This window comes from Cyprinodon variegatus, unplaced genomic scaffold (assembly GCF_000732505.1).
Source record: "Cyprinodon variegatus isolate N-32 unplaced genomic scaffold, C_variegatus-1.0 Scaffold148, whole genome shotgun sequence".
Classification (NCBI taxonomy): Eukaryota; Metazoa; Chordata; class Actinopteri; order Cyprinodontiformes; family Cyprinodontidae; genus Cyprinodon; species Cyprinodon variegatus.
The window spans coordinates 771,947-777,292 of record NW_015150601.1 but is presented as its reverse complement, the minus strand read 5'-3'; positions in this window follow the sequence as shown (position 1 = coordinate 777,292).

Below are 5,346 nucleotides of genomic sequence, written 5' to 3'. Positions count from 1 at the left end.
ACTATTTCTATCTGGACAGATCGGGAAGTGAAACTCTCCCCTGCAACGTAATGATGACCGACACATAACAATTCATAATTGAGAAGTGGATGCAATAACAGCTTATTTTACTCTGATATAAAATTTAGTTGCCTTCAGAAGGTTGCTGAATCTGACAGTCATGTTTTATTGTCCTTCTTGTCATGATTCTGCATTTTTTTGGAAAAAAAAAGGTACAAAAAGTTTCACTTTGATTCATAGTATTCTGTGTTTCTAGTTTATCGGTTTTATTTCCATTGTGTGTTGTTTTCTGGCTGTATTTGAATTCTTATGTATTTCTGGTTTACCCTCTTGAGTCAGTCTCCTTCTACCAGCTCCCTTCTAGATTCTTCTGTCCACACCTGCTCCCAATCAGTTGATTACCACAGTCTTTGTTCTGTTTGACATATATACTCCTCCCCCTCAGTTACTGTTTGTTGGTTCTACTTTGTTTCTTTGCTTCTAATGTGTGTTTACACTGACATCTCCTAGATTTTGGTTTTCTGTTTTTTGTTTGTTGCACTTTGTTTCAGTTGCCACCTTTTACTTATTATATCAACAAAATACCACCTCAGCTTCTGTCTGTGCAATCTGGTCCTCTAGAAACCTCCATACAACCTGACACTTCTAAATCCATCTGTTCAAATAAAAGCTTAAGAAAGCATCACAGTGATCAAAAACATGACAGAAACGTTAAGGTTACATAGCTTGATATTATTTTAAACAGGCAGTTAATCATAAGAGCATGACTGTTTACAAACCTGGACATGACAGCTCATCTAAAGTGAGAGGCAAGGCAGTAAGACCTTAGAGGAAAGTGCTGTTAAAGATTTAGATTTTGCATGCAAGCAATAGGGGAGAAAAAGCAAACAGACAGAAGATCCTGTTTGATTAGACTAGAACAGAACTTTTTTGACAGACATGCAAAAAGCTAAAATGGTGCCGCATGGCAGCTTGATGCTGTGAGAGTAAATCAAGCTGCAACAAAGTCAACGGTTATTTCCCAGCAACTCTAAACAGCAGAGTTACAATAGAACGAGTAAAATTAGAGCATATCTATTTCTATTTCTGAAGTCAATATCTAAATTCCATAGAATATTTTTGGTTAAACTAACAGTCAGACCCGTCTCGGTTTTGGTTCTAAGTTTTCTTTTGATTTTTCAGTTTCACTTTGATCCCTGTTTTTTTTTTTATTCCTATTTTGTTGTGTTTTTTGGATGTATTTGAGTTCTTAGGTATTTCTTGATTGCCCTCTGTTGCCTTTTTGGTGTTGGTCTCCTTTTCTATAGCTCCCTTCTAGGATCCTCTGTTCACACCTGCTCCCAATCAGCTCATTAGTCCAGTCTTTGTTCTGTCTCCTATATATAGGAAAAATGATAATGAAAAAAAATACAAAGCACAGCTGACGTGTACAGCACAGTATTTCACTGCTGTTTGACGGAGCCGCTGCATCCTGATTCTGCTCTGTGGCGTTTTTTTCTTCTAAAGCCTGCGGTGCAGGTGTGTTTTTTGGAGAGAAGAACATAGTTATCGGTAGTTATTGTCGCTCTTTTTTCATCTGGGCCAAAAGATCCTTATAAACCGACATGCCACCATCAATTATGTTTGACAATAAAGTTTAGCGATACCGTGAAAAGTGAACCGCGTTATAGCGAGGGTTCACTGTATTTGATAAATAAGTAGCCTGTACTTATAATGCACTTTTTCAAGTCAGGAGACTTGACCAAAGCGCTTTACACTACATTCAGTCATTCACACACTGATGTCGGCCACAGCTGCCCTGGGGCTCACTGACAGAAGCGAGGCTGCCGTACACTGGCGCCACCGGGCCCTCGGACCAACATCGGTAGGCAATGCAGGTGAAGTGTCTTACCCAAGAACACAATGACACTGAAAGCCAGCCCTGGCTTTCAGTGTCATTGTGTCATCGAAGGGTTGACCCTTGAACCGTCAACCCTTTGATTCCAGAGCAAACTCCTACACCCGACGCCACTCTCCTGCGTTAACCAGAAAGTACTGCGTTAACCTGGGTTTTCCAAACATGACACGCTAACAATCAGCATTTCGCTCCCTTTCCTATTGGCAAAAAAAGCTGGGTTACCCCCGGCTCACACCGACTCCGGTCTTACCGTTGCGGTGGGTGCGGCGCCGCAGTGATTCCAAGTCATTAAAAAGACGTAAACCTCTCTCACCGGCTGCTGAGCTGTCCGGCTGCGGTTACTGAGACACTCCGCAAGAAAGCTATCCTTGCGGCGTGCCGGAGCCCTCCGCAACAAGCTCTCGCAAATATCCTTATTTGGNACAGACAGAAGATCCTGTTTGATTAGACTAGAACAGAACTTTTTTGACAGACATGCAAAAAGCTAAAATGGTGCCGCATGGCAGCTTGATGCTGTGAGAGTAAATCAAGCTGCAACAAAGTCAACGGTTATTTCCCAGCAACTCTAAACAGCAGAGTTACAATAGAACGAGTAAAATTAGAGCATATCTATTTCTATTTCTGAAGTCAATATCTAAATTCCATAGAATATTTTTGGTTAAACTAACAGTCAGACCCGTCTCGGTTTTGGTTCTAAGTTTTCTTTTGATTTTTCAGTTTCACTTTGATCCCTGTTTTTTTTTTTATTCCTATTTTGTTGTGTTTTTTGGATGTATTTGAGTTCTTAGGTATTTCTTGATTGCCCTCTGTTGCCTTTTTGGTGTTGGTCTCCTTTTCTATAGCTCCCTTCTAGGATCCTCTGTTCACACCTGCTCCCAATCAGCTCATTAGTCCAGTCTTTGTTCTGTCTCCTATATATAGGAAAAATGATAATGAAAAAAAATACAAAGCACAGCTGACGTGTACAGCACAGTATTTCACTGCTGTTTGACGGAGCCGCTGCATCCTGATTCTGCTCTGTGGCGTTTTTTTCTTCTAAAGCCTGCGGTGCAGGTGTGTTTTTTGGAGAGAAGAACATAGTTATCGGTAGTTATTGTCGCTCTTTTTTCATCTGGGCCAAAAGATCCTTATAAACCGACATGCCACCATCGATTATGTTTGACAATAAAGTTTAGCGAGACTGTGAAAAGTGAACCGCGTTATAGCGAGGGTTCACTGTATTTGATAAATAAGTAGCCTGTACTTATAATGCCTGTACTTTCAGTGTCATTGTGTTATCAAAGGGTTGACCCTTGAACCGTCAACCCTTTGATTCCAGAGCAAACTCCTACACCCGACGCCACTGTCCTGCGTTAACCAGAAAGTACTGCGTTAACCTGGGTTTTCCAAACATGACACGCTAACAATCAGTATTTCGCTCCCTTCCTATTGGCTGAAAAAGCTGGGTTAATCCCTCGCTGGCAGCTGCGTGGCGTCTGCCGCTGCGTGTGTTGGCACCATCACGCTGGGTTAGCGATGATGATGTCACCAGTGCGATAAAAATCAGGAAAACAAACAATGAAGAGCAAAATGGAAGGGAACTAGGGCGTAGTCGGTGTGCTTTATTTTTTCACTCTATTATCTGTCTGAATCCCTCTCACCAGAGCTGCTTTATGTTTATCGAATGTAAACAGAGTCGTTTTCGGCTTGTTAGATCAGAAGCACCTGGTGCGGTGTGTTGACGTCCTTACGTTGTGTTCAGTGGTGTCATGTAATTTAACAGGTCAAGCTGGCTCTGGTGTTGCCACAGCTGATCAGAGCCCAGATGATTTTTAATGTCGTTAGACCCGGGTAGTCAGTAGCCTCGCTGCACCTCTTCCCAGACATCTATTCCCAGATCTATAATGCCGAAACAGGACACATGAAAGAGGTTAAAAGGTCTGATGGAGTAGTCTAAAGGGGGTGAAATAAAAGCATAAACTATTATCTCTGGGTATCTGACACAAATGCTCTCAAGTTTGAAATGTTCCTTAAATGATAAAAGCAGGTATGAACTAGTGATCAGAAAGCAGATGCACTTAACCTGAAAAGCTGAACATTTATTTGCAGCAAAATATAGTTAAAGTGCTGATTTGTAAGAACAACCATAAATCGTTTCCCTTTAATTTGCATTAATTTGTTGTGCACTGTAAACCCAAACAGTATTACTAACTTAAAGTCATTAAGGGTTGATAACTCAAAATTAAGTTTTGCATAAAAATAACTATAAATTAAAGAGTTTTCTGACTGAATAATGTTCTTTTAAATTGAAGTAGATTAATACTTTTGAGTTGATGGCTGTCATTCAATGAAATATTCTAAGTAAATGCGGAACGCTGCGTGCTTACGTCATGTCGGGCATGTTCTTTTAAAAAATAAAAAATAAAATAAAAAATCGGGCGCCTTCTCGAGGCTGGACTTGGCCGAGACAGACGGACTGACGAGTTAAGTTGACAAACAGTATTAAAACTGTGTGTCAGTTTTATAACCGGTGCACAGAAAGGAACAGTTTATGTTAGGGTTAGGGTTACCTAACCCTATTTCCTCTACTTAAAAACATTCACGTAATCGGTTACGACAAAGATTTTGAGTATTTTCAACTTATTCGGGTTTACAGTGTGGTTTCTCTCAACATCCCAAAAAAAATTCTCCACTGGTTGTTGGCTGTAAGAAACGTAAAAAAATACATGTATATAAAATGAAATGAATTGAAAACTTTGGCCAAATGCTGCATTTCTCTTTTTTTTTTTATCTATATTTCTTAAATCTAACTTTTTTTTTTACCTCTATGGAAGATTTTCTCCTCAAATGTCCCTGAAGAAAGAATATCCATGTCACTGTGTTAAATGTGCCTTTTAACTTAGATAACTGCAATTAAGGAATGACATAAATCCTTAATATAAGGCTTTATTCGACCTGCTTCAGATCTAAATACATTTTAATATCACACTGAGACAAACAAAACCTTTGAGGTAGAAATGTCAATTAGGGCTTTTCTCTCTAAATTGTAACACATTGTGTTCAACGTTGTCTCGCAGCAGCGAGCCCGCCCTGTGTTCAGGCCTCCTGGTATCTCACACCCAGGTGATAGAGGAGGGCAGCTGGAAGAAGGGCTGATCAATCACTCTTAGATTGTCACAGACCTCCAGGCTTGTCTGGATGAATACATGAGTAGCTGGGGGGGTCCCAGTGGGGGATCTCCTGCTACCTCCCTTCATGTTTCCCTCTTTGTCCGGATTAGGGAGCATACACCCCCACAAAAGCCCGGTGAGGCATGGATCACAGTCTGATTTAAAGCAGGTACACTAAAAAAAAAAGTGTAACATGTAACTGTTCATTCAAACTGTCACTCTAAACTAAATACAATTATTAAAATGATTGATTTGATTTTGTAACTCATTCTTTTTGGATTTTGAGACATCAAGTTTGAT